Genomic DNA, 23,789 nt, shown 5'->3' with positions numbered 1-23,789 from the left:
ACCATGATACTCTTTGTGCTTTGCTTCCGTAATGTTCATTAAAGATTTCTCGACTGAAAGGCAATGCGAATATTTCCACAGATAAGTACAGTCCTCTCAGATAAAAGAATCACTTTTACATCAACATATATGTGAATCTAACTCAGCTTAAATTCATCCTGATCACCCTTTGATAATAGTGAAATAATTCTGAGGCACTTAGTAGATTTATTTAAAAGAATTTTAAAAAAAAATAAATTTTAATTCTTCTTTCAACACCGGGAATATTTTTATCGAAAGGTTATTGGACTGTAGAGAAATACACCGAGAAATCAGAAGAAACTTATTGACAATGACCTTGGATTTCTGAAGATTGGAACTTTTAGGAAATATATAACAAGGAGGGTTGTTAAAAAAAAAAAAAAACTAAGGTAGATGAGATAAATTCTGAAGAAGAAAATCCATTGCGAGTAACACAGTGCATAAAAAGGCCATCCTCCAGGTAGAAAAGGCCTGCGTTCGAATTCATCAATGACGTGAAGAATTTTTATGGGCTTTTTTCCCAACAGTTTCAGGCGAGAGTTGTGTCCTGTATGTCATAGACAGGCACATCAAGTCCTGTCTATGACATATAGGACCTTCATATAGCCTTATTCTAAGACTCTATACAGACTACATTTAAAATATTCTGTTCAAGTCTGGAGGACACACTTGAAGATGATTTAAAGCCATTCAGTTTCTAGAATGAGTTCAAAGAAGAGCAACTATATTGGTAAGGAGTGCTAACGGATAACCATATGAAGAATGGCTTCGAATCCCTTGAGATTTTGAGGCGTTCTGCTAACGACTGATACTTTAACTGATATTCTACCTCTTTTTCTTCAATATTCTTCCCATCAGAAACCTAAGTTTCCAAGAGAAGAAGAATATTGAAGCCTTCTCCTAAGACCGGCTAACTCGGCCATGGGGAGGCGGTATAATTTCCGTCCTGGTGGGATATTAACCCGAGCCTTTCATAATACAACCCATCGTTAACTAAACGCTGTTATACTGGTTGAGATAAACCAATGAAATTCAAAACGCTGTTCATGCGTGTCATTAAAAGAAATTTTAATCAGAGAAACCGGAAAACATTTTGTTTCTTAGAGTTTGGAAGTGTCTTTCACCCTATTAAATAAGAGTTTTACCATCAAGTAAAATATGGAGGTGTCTTTTGACCCTATTAAATAAGAGTTGAACTATCAAGTAAAATATGTTACCACTTTTACATTGACATATGGGTCAAGGAATTCAGCTTAACCTACAAGAAAGAGAGACAGAGAAAGAGATAACAAAAATTTTAATCGGCAGTATAGTTTCTATACGCTTTGGCTGATTTATGTTCATCAGGTGGGAATAGCGCGCCCTCTATCGTCAGTTAAAAGTAGGTCAGTAGAGATTTGTAATCTGCCAAAAATCAGGGTCAAGGAACAGAGGCAGTATTCTGGGGGTACCCATGGGAGATAGTGCGCACAGTAGCTTCCGAATATTCCATCCCTCCCGCCACTTCACAGCCTTCTTTTCATTCAGGGTCATTTACTGCGTCAGAGAGATAAAAAAAAATAAAATAAAATAAAATAAAAAGATGCTGAACTTGACATGAAAATGTTTAACTGAAGCAAAAGTATGAAGTTTTAATAAAGTCATTTATTTTCACTATGTATCTATATTCATTTTCCACATATTTATAAACACCTACATTAAAAATTGTTTTTTTTTTTTGTATTTAAAAAAAATAACAAAAAACCTGTAATAGTGAAAATGCAAATATTGATGCGCAATTAGGGATACAAAATTGAGATACAAAGTTTTACTCCTGAGGTGTAAGTTATTTGCCAAGAAAAATGCTTTTTTAAACACGGAAGTTAATGACGTGTGCCAAGAAATCCAATGTTTGAAGGCCAAGCGCAAAAACGACACGATAAATCACATTGTTAACATCACGTGACTGGCTTGGTTACTATTTGCTGTTGCAATGCAAACGCTACAGGAAATGCATTTCGTTTTTCCAACACAACATGCATTACACTTCCTTTCAAAACCAAAAGAAAAAGTGGTCCAATTACGTCAGTTTCAGGCGTTGGATCCTTAGCTAACCAAACGATGTCTATGACATCGTTTGGTGTTTGGAATTCCAGCTATGCGGGAAATATTGTAATCTTTATAGAAAATAATAGGTTTTTTAAGTAATTTTATTGCGCGATTTGAAAAACAAATAAATGCGTCATCACAACCCTCTTGGCAAGTGAGTTATGTAATAGGGAGAACATGACAAGACAATTGCGCATCTTTTCAACGCGATGACCTTAAGCTTAGATTTCGTGGCGTTCCTCCAGTTGCATCTATGCGTTCTGTGTTTGGTTGGTTGGCCTGATTTTTCAGGAACTCTTCTTTGCTCAGAATAGAATCTTATAAGTATTCCAAATCACTTGGCAAAGTATATGTATCCGCGATTTGGCTTCTCGCCTCTTGACCTGCGCTAGTGTTCAGCTAATGATTATGCCTTGTTAGCTACTTTCTGACACTTGGTTCTCAAAATTAGATTGTGACGTAATCACTAAGCCTAAAAAGCGCACGAGTAAAATTTTTTAATAAGGATCCCCATTCGGATAACCTTTATAATAATTCAAATTTTATAATTATGTTTTATACTTTGTTTTTATACTGTCGTTTTGTGTATTTTAATGCTTGGTTTTTATACTGTCGTTTGGTATATTTTAATTCTTGCTTTTTATACTGTCGTTTGGTATATTTTAATGCTTGGTTTTTATACTGTCGTTTGGTATATTTTAAAACAAAATATAAATCAATAATTTTGTGTTTGAATGGGCCAGTGTTAGTTGAGGAACTGGAACTATCAATCACCATTTAAAATAGCAACTGTCAGCCATAAGATTTATATTTTGTTTCCGGGAATAAAAACCTTGCTATCCTCGTCCGGGACTGACTAACTCAGCGAAGAAGAAGTGATGGAGAAGTTTCATCTTCTCAGCCTTCAACCTACTTTAGGTTGTAATACCTTTTGTGGAACTATGCATAATTGTATACATCCTTCGCCAAACACTCTCATATAAACTAACCATAGTCCCCGTATGATCCTCCAGGTCATTGCTATATATACATTCCCTTACCAAAATATTAGAGAAGGTATCTAATTTTGTCCCATCGAGAACAACAGACAGTGCCTCGATATATGGACGAATTCTGTTACTGCTGATAACAAATCTACTTCTGAACAAGTGCCTGTGACATTCCTCTCGTGAAGTCGCCTACCGTTTCCACATTCCACCATTAATATATGCTCATCTGTGCTGGACACCGTATTCATTTACTATGCACTGAGCATGTGCATTCGTAATTTTACAAGTTGATGGAAGACAGCGATACCATGCACAGAATGAAGACTATTGTAACTTTCATGTCTCTACCACTCTTTTACTCGAAATTATTTGTATTTTCATGGATTCTCATTGATACGGGGTTAACAACTGCTTGTAAGAAAATTAAAGCCAGCACTTGTATGGTTAGTAACTTCATTAAGATCTCCTCCAGAAGTTGCCTGCAAAAATTTCAATTAGCAAAGTAGTCACATTTAATAGGAAATTGTGCTCCAGATGAAGAATGCTATTTCGTTGATAGGAATTTTGTGAGGCGTGGCCAAGGTCATAGAACTGGAGCAATGGTTATATAATGATTGTTACAAGGATATCTAAAGATCATTTAAGATTCTTAGCACATTCATACACAAGACTATTTCGTGTTACCTTCAAATGTCAAACTCTATTTGAACCCAACATGATTTTCATGTTAATAAGCCCCAGAACTCATACCATCTTGATGATATCACAGTCGTGAGTTGGTACAGCCTACACACAAGGCAGCAGAAGCACGATTTCATTCCAAGCAATTTTCAGTTTTTATATATTCAGTAAGTTGGATAAAAAAAAAACAAGGTGGGATTAAGTTATGAAAGCAAATAGGTGGCACAGGTGTATAGGGACCTCAAATCCTCAAAAAAAAAAAAAAAAAAAAAAAAAAAGAACTGTTACAAAATAAAGAAAAAATGAGAACTGGCTAGTTCGTAAATACCTGGATCTACGTCATACTCCACTTCCCTACATTTTTAAGTTGATTATTACAATACGCACCAAGCCTTAGCCAACTCCCCATCTTCTTCCTTTAGTAATAGGGAAAAAAATATATATAAAATGCATACATTAACCTTTCATTTTTTAAACAGAATTTAATTATTCAATTTTAAAAAAAAATAATAATAACTTTTTTAGATAATGCTAAGCACAATCTGTTGAAATAAACCGGACATAGTATTGATACAGTATTAGTGAAATTTTAATCTATGTAATGGTCTTGGACAAGATCCATACGCTGTTGCAAGGTTATCGCCATCTTGGTTTACTGTTGTTGTTGTTGTTGATATTCAATCAGCTAGTCATACTGCACTATCTGTTATTTAAGTTTTAAACTACATTTATCATTTCCATAAAAAGCTCTACAAGGTCTACCCAAAAATTTTCGGACTCCTCTTGCCATGGAACAGTAAGATAGTATTGAGTACACATTAGAATTTTTAAGTTGACCTCTGTTGAAAATGCAGAATGTTCAGCGCTTCCATCCATGTCCACATCAAATGTTGCACGAATTAGTAAGCAATTCACCAAAATAGGAGTCTCACCATCCATGAATTGGTGGACCAACTTAGTCCCACCCATGTATTTTGAAAGAAAAAACTACAAGTATACTGACACATTATCCTGGTAAGGTGAAACAGAAGTTCCACCAATAGTAGAATTGTTGGATAAGTATTGTCTTTCAAGGGGACTACTTCGAAGGGTAAAGGGTTTCTCAATGTTTGGATTATCCTGTATGTAGAGGAGTATATGGGGGTCATACTGGTTACTTAAAATAATATTCTGTAGCGCAGAAGCTGAAAAACATCGTCACATACACAGTGCCAATGACTTCAGACCTTAACAATTAAACAGATGATAATGAGAGTGATTTGTCTTGAAGGTGTACACACCATGCAATTAAGACTGACAGAATAATACCCGCAATGCCATCAGGTCAACCATCCGCGTCCCAGACACTCCCCCTTAACCACCGTTTGAAAATTAGGGATAGCTGCGAACCGAGTTCAGTTCGGTTAACTCGTGCGCCTTTAATAATACCACTTTGCTTTCATTCTATTCCGAGGGCCGCATTCCAAAGAGGAGTTAATTGAGGACAGAACCTTTCACAGCATCTGCCACCGCTTTGGCCCGTCTGTATAAATAAGACACCTAACCTTTATTCTTCACCCTTTTCTTAATTAGCGAAGTGTGGTTGACATTGATGAAGCGAAGGTCATTGACCCGTTGACTCAACCATTGATCTCACCTGGGTAGATATGATCAAGAAAAATTCCTTCTTTATGTAATAAAAAAGGGAGGCAGTTGTGCGAGAGAACACTGCCTGTTCTTCCTTGTTGTCAACGCTTTAAGGAGGTCCTAAAAAGAAAAAAAAAAAAAAAAAGTTGAATAAAAATTAATTGCAATTCACAGGTCCAACAGTGCTAGATAATCATCTACCCTCTGAATTAGCAGAGCATTTGCTGAGAATGTACGGAAAAATAACAAACACGTGATTTTTCTTAGCTTCAGATATTCATCAAGTTTCTCAAAAAAAAAAAAAAAAAGCGCTTCTAAGTGTCTTGTTTGTGTCTAGCAGTTCATACAGTATATAATACAGCGAAAACAAACTATGGTTTAAAATTCTCCATTCCATTTTCCAAATTTACCTTTTTTTCTTACCACCATTGATCTATTCCTTCCTGGATTTCATTTTCCCATTTTATTTCAACTTTGTATTATTATTGCTGTTTGAAAAGTCAAGGGGACTGTTGGAAAAGTAGTAGCGATATTGCCGTGTAAACGTGGTCTTAGAATCTTATGGGCATACGGGCCAGTTGGGAAAGTAATTCCTCCGGATAGAGAAATGTAAGTGCATATTGCAGTTGCCCTGAACCATTTTTACGAAACAAGAACAGAGCTCTTGGACATTAACTGAAGTCGTACAGGAGCATTGACTGAAGTCTTGAAACTACAGGATGCTTCTGTTGTGTTCAGGAAGCTTGCGGGCATGATGCATTGACTTATGTGCGGGTAGGAAAAAGTCATTTCGACATGGACGGAATGCTTGCAAGACAACCACGTGATAGACGTGCATCCATTGATGAATAGAAGGTGCAGTTCGTTAATTAATTAATGGATGTTGATAGGCTATGGAGAGCAAGAAATGGCTGTTGAAATTGTTGGACTCCAGCAAGAGTATTGCAAATCTTGAAACAACTACTATGAAGAAGAAGACTGAATTTCCCACCTTTCCCATTCCTTACTGAAATCCATATGAGGAATTCTCGGACATCCCAATCTTCGGATATGAGTTCTTGGCGACTGATTCGTTGCACGAGTTGAAGGAGCCACTCCGAGGTCAACTCTTTTTAAACACGAATTGTATTTAAAGTAAAAAGGATTCAGGTCTAACATGCAAAACTAGTTTCTGACCAAGGATCGTATGCCGTGTTTTCCATCTTCTGTATCCACCACTCTCTCGGGTAGTACAGTTAGTATAATTTACAAACTGGAGAAAATTTACGTCTAAGTAACAACAATTCTGCACGAAAATGAAAAACATTTGGAATAAGACTAAAACATGCACCATTAATTAGAAAAAAATGGACTATTTTCATTCCCATGGAAATGGACTATTTCCGTGGGAAAAAATAACCAACACGCTTGGATATTTGTTACGGCAGACAAGAGTGCCGAGACACACTGCGATCACTTGTCTAAAGTGCGGTAGTCGAAATTCAATTTTTATAGAAACATAAGCAATAGGGACATAAAGCTATTTTATGTTCATTCTATACTCTTTGTCTATTTTGGAGGCGGTGACTTGTGGTTTGTTTTCTTAAGAGTACACGTGACTTTCACGTTCGGTAATCAGCACACGCTGGATATCGCAGGTGGGAGTAGGCTGTCGTAACATGTGTGAGTGACATTTCCAAGGTTGACGAAACTGCGTCTTAATCTCGAACAGATGAATAAGTCTTAGATAGGGTGTAGCACAAGGCAGCTTCTCATGGGGTTGTGTTAACAGATGTGGGACTCGATACGTTGGACAGATGACCTCCTTTTCTTACAGTTACAATAGCTTGACACAACCTTCAGTATTTCTGATCCTACACACTGTCTTACGAATAGTTTTTAAAATTTTCAAGTAAAGTATCGAAATAATTTATAACTTTTGAAGGGATGTAGATTTTTTTTTTTTTTTTTTTTTTCGGACACCCTGTATGTTTGAGAGCATAATTATTACTATTTAACACACAAGGGAATAATACTATCTTAGACCAACAAATAAAATAAATTAACAAGGTTTTGATTGGGCACAAACAGAAAAGTTTGGAGAATAATAGAAGGAAAGCTGGATCTCATGGAGTATACTGTATTTTAGGGCAGCGTGTTGTAGATCATAGGAATAAATTGCTGCTACTGTGGTTGAGGCGGAAAATTTGGTAAAGAACAAAACAAAAAAACTGGATGGTCACTTTCTACAGGGTGTTCCATAAGTCATCAAGGGCAAATTGCTGCTGTAACATTCCAACTGTACAGCTCTAAAACGGTGCTCGCAGGCCGGCCGCTAGTTAGTACACCGGACCGAACCTATTGGTAACTCTCTAGGAGGCTTCCGGATCAGCTAGTGTATAATCTTGCTACCGTTACTCTGCCAGATAATGACTGCAGGAAGTCCGAGTAGTGTGTGTATGCGGGGGAGCATTGTCAAAGGCACGTTATGTCAAGGATCTGGGTATATTCTTACCAGATATATTCACACCGACCCAGCTGGTCGAGATGCTGAGGCTTTTGCAATTACTAATGACCCTGCACAGATTGTTCATTTACCTACAAGAATACCGGACAATCCTAATCATACAGCCAATACGCTTGATCTTTTTCTCACAAACGACCCTTCTAAGTACACAGTCGAAGTGAGAGGTCCTTTAGGCACTCCAGATCGCAACTTGGTGATTGTCTCTTCTCCAATCGAACCTTTATCTCATGGCTATTCCCAACTTCGTGTTGTTTGGCATTACAAGAATGCAAAATGGGATGACCTGCGAGACTTCTTTTCTTCTTTTCCTTGGTCGGATTACTGTTTCAAAACTTCTGATGTCAACATTTGCTCAGATCGCGTCAGTGAAATTATTCTTGCAGGAATGGAATCCTTTATCCCACACTCCACTTTAAAATCTCGTCCTTTATCTAAACCTTAGTTTTCCAATAAATGTGCTAAGGCTGTTCAAGAGAAGAATGTTGCATATCGTAATTGGCTTCTTTCTAATTCTCCAGTTTCATTTTCTGCCTACACTAAAGCTCGCAACAATTGTAAAGCAGTTATTAATCAGTCCAAACTAGAGTTTGAACAGGCTAAGAGTAGAAAACTTGCTTCTTGCCCTAATGGTAGCCGAGCATTTTGGTCTCTTGCCAAAGCTATTGGCCGCAACTTTTGCCCATCTCTGCTTCCACCTCTGTCCAAGCCAGATGGTTCTGTTGTCACTTCAGCCAAGGATAAAGCTGACCAGCTAGCATCCCATTTTTCTTCCAACTCATGTATTAATGATCTTGGTAAAATAATTCCCACCATTCCCAACACGCTCCATTCAATGCCTCCTGTGGGCTTCCGTCAAAAGGATATTGACGAATCTTGATGCTAAGAAAGCTGCAGGTCCCCATGGTATTTCTCAACTTGTTCTCAAAACCTGTGCTCCTGAACTTACTCCTATTCTTTGCCGCCTTTTTTTCACTTTCTTATTCCAAAGGTATTTTTCCTTCTGCTTGAAAATTTGGTCATAACTAGCCAGTTCCTAAAAAGGGTGACAAATCCCTCAAATCCAATTATCGTCCCATTGCAATTACTTCTACTCTTTCTAAAGTAATGGAGAAATCAATTAACCGCCAAATCTTAAACTACCCAGAAATCTTCCGTGATCAACGATCACGAAATCCATACTGGTGATCAACGATCGCCAGTATGGGTTCCGTCAGTGTCGATCCACTGGAGATATTCTGGCTTATGTTACCCATTTATGGACTAATTCAATGGAAAGGTTCGGTGAAACACAAGCAGTTTCTCTTGACATCTCAAAACCTTTCAATCGTGTTTGGCATAAAGGTCTTCTAAACAAGCTTCCATCTTATGGTTTGCCAACTGTTTTTAGTAATTGGTTATCCAGTTTTCTCTCTGATCGCTCACCGAGGGTGATGGTAGATGGCTCTCTGTCTTCTAACTTCTCCACTAATGTCGGTGTCCCCCAAGATTCAGTTCTTTCCCCCACTCTTTTCCTCTTGTATATTAATGACCTTCTTCCATTGACTGGAAATCCTATCCATAGTTTTGCCGATGATAGCGCATTGCATCCCACTTTCCATTTTGAGAAACCTTGTCCTGCTCAATCAGCTTCAACTTCTCGAAAATCTGCTACCAATTCCTTAAATGCCGATCTTCAGGTAATTCTCCAGTGGGGCAAAGACAACTTAGTTGATTTCAACCCTTCTAAAACTCAGTTTTGTCTTATATCTCGCAAAAAGAATTCTTCTGCTCCTATGCTTATCTTTAGTGACACTCCGATTTCTAGGCAAAATGATATATCTCTTTTGGGGATTACCCTGACTTCTAATCTCTCTTGGCACAAGCACATTACAAATATTGCTTCCTCTGCATCTAAAAAACTTTGTTTTCTCTTTCGCTCTCGGCGTTACTTTTCTTCCAAACAGCTGCTCACTCTGTATAAATTGCAAATCCGCCCTATATTTTTTTTTCCCACAACTGGGGAGGTGCCCCCCAAAACCTCTCTCAGGCTTCTTGATTCTATTCAGAAGAGGGCAGTTAGGTTAATTAGTGATTCATCTCTAACAGAGTCACTCCACTCGCTGTCTCATAGACGTACTCCTGCATGCCTATTCTACAGATACTTCCATGGGCACTGGTCTTTTGAATTGGCTTTTATAATTCCCGCTCTCTTTCAAAACAGTCCGAATACGTGCCGCCACCAGTCAACATCCATTTACTGTCCAACTTCAAACCCACAGAACCAACTTTTCATCTTCCTCGTTTATTCATTCAACTGCTGTTTTCTGGAACAACCTTCCTTCATACGTATTTCCTGAAAATTACAGTCTACAGAAGTTCAAGTCCAATGTCAACAAATATCTTCTTTCGTCTTCTCAACCTCCAACCCAAGCACGGTACTAAGTACTATAGGTTCTAATACCTCTCGCGTTTGAGGTTTACATAAAAAAAAAAAAAAAAAACGACCAACTCTCTCTCCAAACCACCAACTCACTCTAAACGACCAACTCTCTCTCCGTTTTCCGCCGAACAAATCCTTATATATCCCATTTGTTCCTAAATTCTCCCCCACCCCTTATTTTAATACAATCCCTGTTTAGTTCCTTCGTCCTGGACCTTCTCCGTTTCTCCTGGTTCGGACTTTTTCGAGGAATTCTGACCTGATCTTCTTTCTGTAGGTCGAAGTTCACCGTCCTTCTGAGAAATTTTTCTCGCCCTTAAGCACCTTCCTAACGGTTAATACCTGATCCTATTTTAATCTTTCGTTGACGGGTATAATTAAATGTTCACCGAATCAGTCTAATTTGTAAGAATATATTCCAATGTTAAATGGATATATATTATTATTATTATTTTATTTATTATTATTTTTTTTTAGTAAGCCAAAGCTTACAAATGTCGTCGAAACCATAACATCTGGTAGATGGTCTTGCACTTCTTCCACATAATGTGTATTGTCGTCACTAACAAAAGTAAACATTACATGAAGATGAACTGAGGTAAACAGCACATTCATCACTAAACATGACCTTTATCTTTCAGGAATGATATCAAACTGCTCCAGCAGTTTGTCAAAAGCCACATCATCCTCGTCAATCTCCTTTCACGATCAGTATCTGATAATTCACAAATGAGTTTATATGGTTCATTTTAAGGTCATTTATTTATTTTAACGCCTGTACGTAAGTATTTTGTGGGCTGAATACGTTCAATACGTTCTATTGAAAGTTGCAAATGATAAGGAAAGAAAGAATCTACAGATTCCAATAATGTAATTGGCATCTCTATAACAAGGAAGTTCTAGTTCCGTTATCCGAAGGGACCAATCAGAAGTAGAGTGGAAAAGAATAATAGGGGATTATTCCCCCTGGGAAAATAAAGAGCTAATTTGGGGGAAATCTACTTACTGAAGACTACGTTTGACGCACGGGGTAATTAACCTCAAGTGGGGGAGGGGGAGAGAGGAGATTATGAAAAACAGGCCTGCAGACAACAGCTCTCAATGCGAAACATAAATAACTTAATGGGCCTTTAATTGGGGGCCTCGTAAATGTGATTGTGGGTAATGGACCGTGAAGCCAGCTTTTGTAGAGCCTGGGACACAGTTTCGGATAAAATGAAAAACGGATACTTCTTAGAAAAGCAGTAAGCAATCAAACTCTTTGTATAACTCTTTGCTTAATGCTTTGACCTCACACAGAATCATAAAAATATACTTAAAATGTTTGATTACATTTTACAAAGAAAAAAAACTCTCAGGGCGTGGCTGTCTTTCTTGATAAAATTATTTTTCAATAACGTCATAATCGTAAAGATTATGATACGGAAATGCAAGTTATTATTATTATAAATCCATTTCTCGAAATAAAATAAAATATCCACCAATAAGTTCCCACAAAGAAAGTTCTGAGAAGCGTACAGCTTCGAAGAAATTTTGAATGTGAGCACCATGAAAAAGCATTTGGCTTAGCTTTACCCTTGATTTCACAAGACATCAGAAAATGTAAGAACTTAATCTGAAATGTACGTAAAACTTGAGCATACTTGATTATTTAAAATTAAATAGTTTATTAACAATAGACCCCCCCCCCCCCCTTTAAAGTTGGCTGACATGCTGATGTAGCTCTTGGCCGATCTGGTGGGTGTTTTTGTTGCCTGTCGACATTCAGTTCGTTTAACACGTTCCATGAATTTGTGAGACCATCCGGACCTTTTCTTTGTTGAGATGTCAGCTACAATCTTCCATCTTTGAATAACATCTGCCACAGCGGATTTAGGAAAATTCAGACGAGTCGCCATTGCGCGTAAAAAAAAGTTATTGATGAGGCACATAATCACTGTCACACATTGAAATAAGTTCGAATCCACGCCTGCGCAGGCAGATCCACGAAATTTATATTGGTGTGTCTGAGCTGATGCACATGCGCGGGGAAGTTCTGACATACAGTACACAGTATTTGTGGAGGAGTGTCCAAAATGCTTTTGTTTGCGTAGTATTCAATACAATGCTGAAGAAGCCATGGATGAAAATCATCTTGTAAGAGTCATCTTTAATCATCTTAACTCACTGCACCAGATATAGTTACAGCTGCTGCAGCATGCACGAGGAGTATCCTCCTTGATCATGTCCTCCACCTGTTCCTCTGAAGCAAGAGTTTGGACAGCACAGTTCTGGTTCTTCCTCAATCAGCGGTAATGGCGGTAAAAGGATCCTATCTCTCAAAGATGGCGATAGATGACTACAAAATGCTACAAGGATGGCCAGGGGCGTATTCAGGGGTGGGCAGAGGGGGCGTATGCTCCCCTTAACCATGCGTATAAGTATTCCTGGGTCTGTTTAAAAAACCTGGTCGTCATGTCTCCTTTACGATGATACCTGGATACGTTAGTGAAGATGGCTATCCTTGGCGTGACATTGCCTTTGCAGAAAAGTTTCCTGGTAGAGACGCTGAGGTTCACATTTGTTCCTGTTCGCTCGTCCATAAATGAAATGAATGTCTGTCATTTTGGTGTTAGAGCATCCAATTATTCAAAGGCAAGGTAAAAATAATGTGGTTCGAAAATAACGACAGGTAGCTTCAAAACTGATAAAAAATAATTAAAAAAAAAACTACTCACTTTAGAAACAGTTGCTTCAACTAGAAGTAGATGAATTGAGCCAAATTTGGCATGCATGTACAGTGATATGTGATATTAGATATGCAAATTATTCAAATTAACCTATCATCTTACTTAATGACAGACGTACTGTACTTACCTTCACTAGAAAATAGCCTATAACCCGGAAAAAAGCATTTCCAGACTTCTGTCCATATGAACTTATTTTTATCTCTATTCTCAGTACAACACCTCTCAACGTATCTGCAAAAGTGTATGTTCATGAAATGATTTGCATGTTATGAGGGCTGCAAAAATTCCAGAATAACGCATAGAGAAACTCTTTCGCTGTCACGCCCGACTTGAAGAGACCTTTAGAAATTCCTCCAGTGTAAGTCAAGACTCGAATCCAGACCTCTCCAAGCAAGTGACAAGTGGTGAACCCACCATACTGCCATGGAGAACAATACATTAGCTACAGCTATAAATGACAGCTATCAGATCGGCTAGCAGAAACACAATAACAAGAATTTAATCAACAAGGTTATCAACGACATACGTGTTAGTCCTATAAAAGAAACCTTACCATCAGGTGTCAATGGAACATGACTGATTAAGCAACGTAAAGAAGGTTTAATTAACAGCAAATAGTGGTTGATAACAAATAAAGGGTTAGTAGCCGTTCTAGCTGGTTGGGAAACGTTGAATGCACTCGCCTTAAAGGTGAGCGTTACATTCAGGGGTCATAATTAAGTTGTTGTTGTAGTATGGTTTTAGGAGCATCAGCGACTAAGGCGTATTGATGCATGTGTTCTCAGGTCGATTTTCTGTTTGTTGGACGAAAAACCCTAGTTTCCGGAAGAAAAAACTATGCTACTCTCGCCTGAAACCAACTAACTCAGCCACGTTTTTGAAAAAGGCCCATAAAAATTTCTCACATCATCGACAAAACTTAAACTCAGGTGTTTTGCACACGGTGTGCGGAGGACGACGATTCTACCAATTGTGCTACCCACGAGGGCATCATAATTAATATGAGAGGGACTGGCTTAGAAAAGCTATTTTATTGGAGTTGGGTGAGTTTAGAAGGTAGACAGTTTGTTTACAATATCTGCTATCGAGAGAAAACTATCAGGTCAACTCAGTGAATAGAATTTAGGTTGGACAAGTGGCATCAATTTGGAAATTTATGTTTTTCCAGTATATATACGCCTAACAAAATATTAGGAACGTTAAGTAATGTCAGAAATGAAATTATTTACAGGGTAGTTACAAAGTCTTTCCCCACTTTTAAAAATTAATAATTCAAAAACGATAGGTCATATCGAAAATGTTTTTGGCACTGTAAGCAGTATATGTGGGATCTTTTTTTAAACAAGAAACTAAGACGATTAATTATTAGCCATCGTGTTTGTTATAAAAAGGAATGATACCGGGATCGGAGAATTCGATCCTCCTGGTCTTCGTCATCAAGATAAGAAAACGAAGCTGTAGCCCCAAAGTAGGTAACCAAGTCCAGCCAAGTTTGTTTTAAAATGTTGAATAAAAATACAGCATTTGTAATTAACGTTTATTACAAGTATGATGATGGTATTATTGTGGCCTTAGAGCGTAAAGACGTACCTCGTCCTTGAGGGTTCGAAAAAAATATTATGAGGCGTGTCAAAGACGCTACCTACCGCTCACTTCTGTTCTATAATTTTGGGAATATCTGAAACACCGTGTTTACAGAGAATTCCTTCAACTCTTTCAGAGTTGAAATTCGCCAATCTTTATCATCAATAAAGATTGGTGAAAAATCTACCTGTTCGTTATCTTTTTAATTCAATCACCTTGCGCTTAAATTTCTAACTGTATTTATACTGATTCCAATGCAAACACAGTTTTTTTACTTTTGTCTATAATTTTCGATTTTTTGGAAAAGGACTTTATAACCATCCTTTATAAGTAGAGCCATTATGGCCTAGACAACAGGCTTCCCAGGACCCACGTTTTTCAGGATATAGTTTAATAAGGCAGACTCTGCAAATTACATCGAGACAATTCGGGGGCCCCATGCACCATACTTCAAAGAAGTACCGTTGGGTCAAATATTATGCCACTTGGATGTCAATCCCAGTTTGCTTTTCAGACCACCCCGTTGTCTGTCTACTCCCTCCCATCTTATCGCTGGGTCATCATAAAAAGAGAGGGAGAGGTTTGGGTTAGTCACCACGTTTCCAGCTACACCTAACGCTACCTAGCGGAAGGCGCCGTGTGTCTGGGCGGTTTAAATCATTAAGGAAATTTTTTTCTGTCTCGGTGTGTGGGTGGATGGGAGAGTTTCTACGTTTAACACGCAATAAGCGAATACGTGCCCCTTTCCGTTAAGAATGGAAGCGTGCTTTGACGGTAGTACAGTGACACGGGAATTTAGTTCCGTGTTACGGAGACAAATTAATTTTCGTTGCAGCCTGAAAAAGGAAACGTTTCATTTAGAATTAAAGCCGTACAGAATTGCAATAATAATATAATTTAGCTTATTATTTATTTATTTAATATATTTCGGCTTTTTTATTTAAGTTGATGGGTTTACCTTTGTAGAGGGCGTGGTTTTTATGCTGTTTATTTTACCAAAAGTATTCTGAAATAAACAGATTAAAAGATAGCAAAAGAAGAATCCCAAATCATTTATGTAAGGTTTATGTTTATAGAGGGTGTGGTGTTCGCCTGTATATTTCGCCAAAAATATTCAAATAAACAGCAAAAGAAGCCATAAACCATATTTGGGTGTTGAATAAATCGAACACCCAAACTACGTTCTACGCACTCTCTAGTGAATGAAACGCCTTTTCCAAAAATAAATACAGTATACACTTTTAGGATACCAGTTATGTAAGGTGCTTTTAAAACTCGCTTCGTGCAAGAAAGCAGAAACCATCCGATATAATACCAAAAAGTGGTGAACGATATTTCAATTTGAGTGCATATTCTCCACTCTTTTGAAGACCTTCGATTTCATTTGCATTTATTTTGGAGAGACAAAGACAGACACTGAAATTAAAACATCTATTAAATAAAAGAAAGCATTTTAATTGAAAGATACTTTTTTCAAGTTATCTATAGAAGAAAGACTTTGTCTCTACGTAAACTCAAGAATGCAATATATCCTTATTATTCTAAAACCATAATATTTGCACTATTGGGTATTTAAATTTTCTGATGTGTGTTACACAAGGTATTTATTGCATGGACGAAGTTCCTGTTGTCTAAAAAAGAAATAAATACGATTTACTATTGTTCTTTAAATAGCAAGCAAATTAAAGTCGCTCCCATAGTTGGATTCACTGAAACCAGAACTACCACGCCCCCCTCCTCCCCCGCATCCTGTTATTGCTCTTGAAGAAGGAAACTATTCTTCCTGAGTTATACTCACTTTGTCATGATGGCGCCTTTAACCTCTTTGTCTCCTTCCTGTGCTCTTTGATTTGTATTGTTTCCAATTTATCTTACCCATCTGAATTCCTCTCCTATTGTTTGTCCTTGATTTTCTTTCTGTCTCACTCATAGTTACATAACAGTATTATGAATGCGAGACATGTGCTACTACTTTCAAATCTACTTCTACTCAAATATATCACCTTCCCACTGTTTCAGGAAATTCATGAAAATAACAAACTCATCGCATATTATTTCTGAAAATTTGCATGGAAAGTTTTGAGGTAGATAAATATTTATGGTGATGCAAGTACGAGTACTTGGACGAGTACCTTTTCTAAGCTAAAGCGGATACTTACGTAAGCAGTGAAAATCAGCAGGCAAAAATTATGAGATCATTCATGAAACATAAACGAAAAACAAATACCTTGAGAACGTACAATAGTGATAGGTTTAAATTTAAGCACTTTACGTGAACGATTATTAAATATATTCATTATAATTAAAATAAAAACAAATGGACTCTTTCTTTAGTGAGATTTGCCCTCCACACTATAGCCGATGGCAAGCGAAACAAAAACAATAAGTTATTAATTTACCAACGACAGCTGTATTTATTTATAATAATAATAATGAAAACTGATAATACTGACTGTTTCTCGTGTTGCTAGCTGATAGATATAAAAACAGCGAACTTAAATTACTCCTTTTTTTAGTATTCATTCTACTACATAAACGAAGACTCACAATAACCCGGATGTTACTAGAAATACATTCAAAGCCACAACAAACTTGATAGAGGGCGCGCGATAAGATGTTTACATAGCTCTTGCGGATTATTATGTACAAAACAAATATAATGGCTAATTGAGTATTTATTTACAAGTAAGTTGCCTGCATACTTATTTTTACCATTATTAATCACTTGTTTCAGCGGTGTATTTTGTCTTCGTAATGCGTTAATATAAAGCAGTTGTGAGACGAAAATTAATATACAAATAGGTTTCAAATTTCATTTATAATCGATTTGTATTAATTACTATCGATTGTTATCGATTTGAATTCTAAAACATTGTCAGATTCATTAGTCAATTCTTAAATTAATAAAAACTAAATTTTCATTCAAAGCTGCTCAATGAAAAACTAATAATAAATGGTTATTATTGAAATCTGTTAAAAACAAATTAAATTTCTTATGATTTAAAAACATAGTATAATCGACTTTTAAATAACAGATCGATTGATCTGTTATTTCATGAACAGATCATTCGAATTGCATTATTGTTGCTGAACATAACTATTAAAGCTGAATTTGACTTTTGAAAATATACAAGTAGATACTTTAAAAGGGTGAAATCGGTTCTCTAGTCCCGTTTGTATCAAAACAAATGATGACTACTCTAAAAATAAGCATAACCCCGGGGGCTCACATCTGGTGAGTATGAGCCTGGTACACCCAAGGTCCTGAGCTGGATATCATCATTCTTCTATTTCTTGGTGATTCCCTTGTACTTCTCTCTCTCTCTCTCTCTCTCTCTCTCTCAGAGTAATTAAGAATTTTTTTTTTGGCTGGTGCAGCATAAGCCTCAGGCTTCATTGCACCACCATATAGCTACTAATAACCATAACGCGATATACTTATGGTGACATATCGCACGTTGTTTATTGATTATTGTCTTCTCTGGTGAAATTAAAGTAAGGAAAGTAAGTGAAATTAAAGTTCACAAATTACGTAGCACAAGGGAGGGAAAGATTGGATAAAATAGTATGATGGGTTGCGAGCACGAGGGAGAAAGGTCACAACTGGTTTTCATTAAAAATAATAATAAATAAATAATGTGACCGAGTATTTCATTATATGATAATGAGGGAAATTCAAAGCTCTTTTTTTCGAAGTGTTAGAGTTAGGTAGTTTTTGATGATCCATATGTGTGTAATAAATACGAATCCAGAAGATTCAAATTATTATTTTAACGGGAACTGAGGTTTTTCACCCATTTTTGTACTGTTTAGTTATCGTATTCGGGGGAGAAAAAAAAAGTCTGATGGAAAAAAGATCCGCCGGACCATTTCTCCATGATTTTCTACAACATTATATGATTGAATATATTTTCTGTGGATTATAAGGTACTTACAATGTAATGAATTTTTAAATATGGGAATAACTTGTTACGGTTATAAATTTTTGAAAATTACAATAAAGGGCTTTTTTTATTTTATTATTATTATTATTATTTTATTTATTTACAGACTTTCAGTTGCAGAAGGTTACCTAAAATTAATGAATTTTTAACATTCATTAATTTTAGAAAATCTTTCTTGGGCTAATGATAGAATTCCATAACCGGATAGAGAAATGTAGCCATATTAGTTTGCTTAATTTTTTTTTATTATATTACTTAGAAAAATATTCAGTTTTTATATACATAAATCAGCAACCATGTCCTTTTCAAATCGTATTTACGCAGGCTGATTAGTTAATTCGTGAAGTGACAGCGCCACCGTACAGCCCCTCAAGTTTTGGAAAACTGCCAGTAGATGGCAGAAGAGCGCATATCTAAGAATACGCTGACACAGTTGCAAATTCCCATATATTGTCTGTTAGTTACAAACTAGCTTTAAGTTACGTGCTATAAATGGGTCATTTTGCAAGGTGTTTCTGAAATCACGTGGGTAGCAAAGTTGGTATGTCAATGACGATTGGAATTTGTATGGGCCTTTTCCATAACGTGAAAATCGACCACAGAACACATGCAATTTATAGACATATTACATACAGTGCAATATGGCCTAAAAACCCTACAACAACAGATTTTTCTGGATCTGGATCTTAATGACACTGATCCATGTCTCATCACCAGTCATGTGACTAAGAAATACTTCACGTGGTTTTCATTCTGTCAAGTACCAAATCGTGTGGAATACAGTGGTGGATATTATGATGGTGGATATTATGATGTGCTCTGTAACAATCGCGCGTGCATTGCCGTATTCTTGTTTTCATTTAGAATCTCTTGGGCCTTTGCAATTTACTCTGCAGTGATGATTTTCACCTTTTTATTCTCCTGCCCCTTGAAGATTGCAGTTTTCTTCCAAACTAGTCTCTGTAAACCTCTAACATTTCTCTCACAATCTCAGTAGCACTAATAACACGTCAAACACAATAGCAAATAACAAAACGTTGCTCAGCCTTCAAATACTCCATTATGAGACTCAGAAAACGGTTCACACATTATAGCATGTAATTTAAGGCAGTTTACAGCTAATACACGAGAACTTGCAACCGTGTCAGCGTATTTTTGGATGTAAGCCTCGCCTGCCATCTACCGGCACTTCGCCGAAATTTGTATAGTTTTGTACGGTGGCGCTGCCATTCCGCGAATAAAATGACCAACCTGAGTGGCTTGAGGGTCAAAAACGTATTCTGACACCCCTTCGCAGAGCTTACATTTCCTCAAACTTCTACAGATCCTGCTTTTGAAGGTCTCGTTACAGGTTTATCAGGATTTAATCAATTTTTATTTAAGCAAATTCTCGAAACTCTCCCTTCATATGAAATGTCAGATTTTATAAGTAAAAGTTAGGAACAATGAAGTTGCACTTTCTATAATGAAGATAAATGAGCAGAAGGTGAATTCTTACTTCCCGTTGTTAACTATAAGCAATTTTTATCAACCACAAGAATTTATCTGAACAGTCATTAGATGCTTCTATTCCAAATTTAGAATAATTATTTAATTTCAATAACAGATCATTACATTTTTATTAACATAACTTGCTTATTGAAAATTGTCATGAATATAACCAGGTAAGTTCTTTTATTTGCGATCTGAGCTATTTAAATCTTTCGCTGAGGCAATTAAGGAAATGAAGTGTCAGTACATCGTGTTTATCTGTTTTACTGGATGAAAAACAAAAAGTTTTTCGAGAAAAAACATGCATCTCTGGAAACAGTTAATCACAGGGTCAGGGGATAAAGTAGGAAAAATACAAAAGGGAAGTCTTCTAATCATTAGGTCAACTTGGCAAAATTTTAATCTTCTTAATCTCAAGCATGGAGGTTGGTGGACAGAAAACATACCCATAGACAATAATACTCCCTGAAGATAAACACTCCAGAATAATTCTCTCGGAAGGAACACTAAATGAAACCGAATTATTCAATGACATTTAAATTATAAAATGTGAGTTCAAATTAACCCTCAAAATTCGAAAATTTACATTTCTACAGGAATCTTCCAAGTCTCTGTCATTGTTTACATATCTATTTAATCGGATTTGTAATGTTTCATATATTGCCTTTTTCTCTTTGTTACAGGCATTCCCAATAATTTAATAAACTGAATCTTCGTTCCGTTGGAATCAAGTTCTTGTTCCATTTTATCCACAAACACCCATATACTTGGATGTTTTTGTTACACCAAATTCGTAAATTTTTATTTCCAACCTTCAGTTTGATAATTTGTACGATCTTTGTTTTCCAGTATTTTTCCTGGGATTCTTTATTCCAACATTCTACAACAAATATTCCTCCTTCATTTATTTTGGTAACTCCGGAGGGGATTAGTAAAATGAATGAAGCGATTATTAACTTATTAATAATTGGACTTTGTTGTAATTATTGTTTAGAACCAATAAACTAAGAATTTAGTTCAACATTTACGATGTTAGACGAGTTCATTTTTAACTTTAATTTATACTAAAAATCCAGTATACCATTCATAGAAGAAACTTGTTTTCTTGATAAGTTTGCCTCTTTAGTAAAAGTTTACCCCTTTTCGCTTTCAATGATTTCTGAACATTTCCTCGAACTCTCCTGTGATGAATCGGAGAACCGAAGTTAAGTTGCCATTACATCATAAAACCTCTCGCCTTCACTCTTTCCCCATTATTGTTTATCTCTCGATAAGGGTTGGCCTGGTCAATTTTATAAGATATTACCAATATACTTTAGATTAGCGATTACTTACCCACAATTTAGTGATGCACCATTAATCGTTTTTTCCTTCTACTACCATTCAGTGCTCTGTCTCCTCTTACATTTTCCTTTTAAGTTCGTTTATTTTCTTTTTGATTACTACCTTCGGGTTTTGATTTTTTTTTTTTTTTTTTGGAAAAAGGAATTTATAGTTTCAGTGACACTAATTATTATTGTTATGACATTTTATTCTTATGGGATTTTTTCCACTCCGTGAGGGGTATAAGTAGCGCGTGCGTGGGTTGATTGATTTTGTCTGGTTACTTACTATTTTAGATATCTAGTTTACATATTTTTATTTTTCCGAGAAAGAAAGTTTAATATGCCGAATAATCAGGGAATGTTAAGGTAGCGAAAGTATATGCATTTTGTATTAGTATGGCAAAACAAGAAAACAAAAAGCATCAACCAAAATAAATAAATAAAATAAATCCCACATCGGCTTACCATTCCTCTAATAGTTTGTATAGTTCTGCGTTGCCGACCGGGCTAGCCGGGTGGGTAAAGTGCCTGCCTGGTAACCCAAAGGTAGCGGGTTCGAATCCCGCCTCGGGATTGGATCAGAGTAGAAAATGCAAAAACCTTGGGAGTCATTATGGTCACAGAAGCCGATGCGCCAACAACTAACAAACAAACAAAAAAAGTTTTGTGTTGAATTTATTCAAACTACCCACTTCCGCAACAACAGACGAAAGTTTGTTCTAAAAACAACCGCAAACTTCAGCATGTCTATCCTGCAACCAACCAACCTTCAACAGTTGGGCCTGACGTACCCGAGTGGTCAGGGGCGAGAGTGTAAGCAGCACACGCTCTTTGAGTGGACAGGGATTCAAACCCGTGACTGCAAAATACGATTAACGTTTGTATTGATGGTTTATTGTAAACTATACTGACCTGGTGGTCGTGCCGGAGTATACAAAACAAAATTTGAATTTATTCCCCTTCCTGTGTGTAGCCTGAGAAAGAGCCAGAATGCCATTAATATTAAGCTTACTAAATCAATTCAAGGCCTTGAACACTTCAATCAGACCTCCTCGCAGGTATCTAGTCTCCAGATGCTGCAATTTGCAGAACCGAAGTCTTTCTTGGTAAAATCACCGTTTTTTCCCCCTCTAATCTCGTTGCCCTGCTCTGCATCACTTCCAGCAGCCCCACATCTTTTCTAAAATTAGACCTCCAAACTCTCAAGCAGTACTTAAGATGTGGCTTGACCATTGCCTTGTACAATGGGATAATCATCTCCTTATCCCTGCTAGCAAAGTTTCTGTATATCATTGACAAAACCCCATGAGTTGTCCTGGCAACCTGTCTGAAGTTTCAGAGAATTTCATATCTGACTGCACAATCATCCCAGATCTTTTCGTTTTCCACTTATCTTGGCATAAGAAATATGACTTTGCTACGTAAACTTCTCAATAGTTGAACTGAACAAGTATCATAATAATTCGTAATAAAAATGTACTATTTATTCGGTTTATTGCTCTACATCTATATTTATTAATCAGTTTAGCTTCTTTGGTTTCTCTGTTGATAAGAAGTGTTAATATAATGCTATAGCGTGATTGAAGTGGCATTAACTAGCAGAAGTGCATGGTATTAATTTTGATATGACCGTCGAAAGAATTCATCTAGATCTTGTTGAGGTAGCATATCCTGGTTTTATTTTTGCTATCGCCCTATAGGGCGATAACAGGGCATAACCGAAAATCTAAATATCAAACATGTAATACAGGTAATGTATAAAGTGATCACATTATATTTATATTTTCATAGTATAAATATTGATAGAAACTGCTTTGCTTTATAAAAGATTTGAAAATTACATCCAGTTGCTCAATGGCAGGACTTTGGACCGCAGTTTTTGACACTAAGTGCAAACTTCTTTTGGAACGTTATCAATCACATGACATTTCAAATATCCTAGCAGATAAAAATTTGGTTTGGGTGAAGTCTTGTGAACGTGGAGAAAAGACCTCTATTGGCAATTCGATCGCTAAAAACAGCGCAGATTGTCAGAAAGTGTGTAATCTTGCTAAGACCATTTTTCCTTGTTCTGTAAGTTTGGAAAGTGATCGTCTTCCAAAACGTTTTTCATCATGAACAAAACATCATTCTTTAAATTGGTCTGTCTACATTTTAAAAATGGAACCAGATTGGCATTGGGGTGATAGGGAATTTGAAAGTGGGGATCTTTTTCGTACCTCCATTGGTTTAGAACCAAAGCAGTGCAGATATGAAACTATTCACGCTGATGGTGCATTTTTCTTTGGGAAGGCGGTTGGGTCTTGATTCCTACGCCATTTTACGATGCATACGACTAGTGACAAAACTAACATACCGCTAGGTCCACTACCACGGGGGGGTTTCG

General features: G+C 36.7%; 1 long non-coding RNA gene across 1 annotated transcript in view; it reads right to left on the bottom strand.

The window, feature by feature from the left end:
• LOC150087506 (uncharacterized) overlaps positions 1 to 23,789 on the bottom strand; it is a 42,661-nt gene that overhangs the window by 11,837 nt on the left and 7,035 nt on the right. The window contains exon 2 of the long non-coding RNA XR_016546884.1: positions 4,108 to 4,195. This is a non-coding gene — a long non-coding RNA (uncharacterized LOC150087506). The remainder of the gene's footprint in view (positions 1 to 4,107; positions 4,196 to 23,789) is intronic.

This window comes from Mastigoproctus giganteus, chromosome 4, assembly GCF_048544385.1.
Source record: "Mastigoproctus giganteus isolate SK-2022 chromosome 4, ASM4854438v1, whole genome shotgun sequence".
NCBI classification, from domain to species: Eukaryota; Metazoa; Arthropoda; class Arachnida; order Uropygi; family Thelyphonidae; genus Mastigoproctus; species Mastigoproctus giganteus.
The sequence above is the reverse complement of the archived record's forward strand: the minus strand, read 5'-3'. Positions and strand labels throughout refer to the sequence as shown.